A 1013-nucleotide genomic window follows, 5' to 3' on the forward strand; every position below is an offset into this window, starting at 1 on the left:
AAAAAAAAAAAAAAGGATCTCCTCAATTCAACATAGAACAAGCTTCTCGATCCCAACCCTCCTCTTTTGTCCAATTCAATCTTTGGATAGATCTTTTGTTCTAACTCAGCATGAAAAGAAAAACTTTCTTTAAATGCTATAAACTTAAAACTAACTGAAGTCCCTAAACAAATCCTCCTCTGAGCATTCCAAACATATATACACGGGGCTTGTGTGTGTGCGTGCGTGTGTGTGTGTGTGTGTGTGTGTGTTTTTATTTAACCCTGGTGCATTTTCTGTTTACTATTATTCTCTGTGAACCAAAGCTCGCTGCAAGAAACTTATAAATACAGAGATAGCTTACAGGCTTTAAAACATAAAAAGCAGAGAATGTTTTGGATTTGAAAATCATAAATTATAATTTAATGCCAATAACAATTTACAACAAATGGTTGTTTACAATAAACTAACACAAAACAAACAAGTCAAGATCCTGTGTTCTTAGTAAGCATAAAAACTTCACACACACACACTCACATGGATAGCACTTGCAATAGAAAAAGCTAAATCTAGAGGTCAGCAATTCCCCTGCAATAATAGTATATTTATATATTTATATATATTTATATATTTATAGAAAAGGAGCCATGATTCAGATGTAAAACTCTGCTCAAATTCACAGTCATACGCCCCTCAGCCCCCAGTACAGATGTGTCTAACTGGAACACACTAAAGATCAGGGTTTAATCGACTTTACAGAATGATCTCTCTCCCTCCCTCTCTCTCTTTTTGTGAAACCACAACATGGTGTAGTTACGTGTGGTAAAAAGGGAGAGGGGGAAGCCTCAGACAAGAACAAAATTGCAAGCTTTCACATACAAAGCATCTGCTATAGACCAAGGGGAGGGCGGGCGGGGGGAGAGAGAAAGAAAAGAAAAAAAAAATAAATGACACGCACACACACAAAATAAAATATCAACCCCTTGCAAAACCACATCATCTTGCCTTCCTTCAGGTTTGGGTCGGGTGGTTTT

This window comes from Malurus melanocephalus, unplaced genomic scaffold (assembly GCF_030028575.1).
Source record: "Malurus melanocephalus ecotype Western Australia unplaced genomic scaffold, MMel_1.1 scaffold_480, whole genome shotgun sequence".
Lineage (NCBI taxonomy): Eukaryota > Metazoa > Chordata > Aves > Passeriformes > Maluridae > Malurus > Malurus melanocephalus.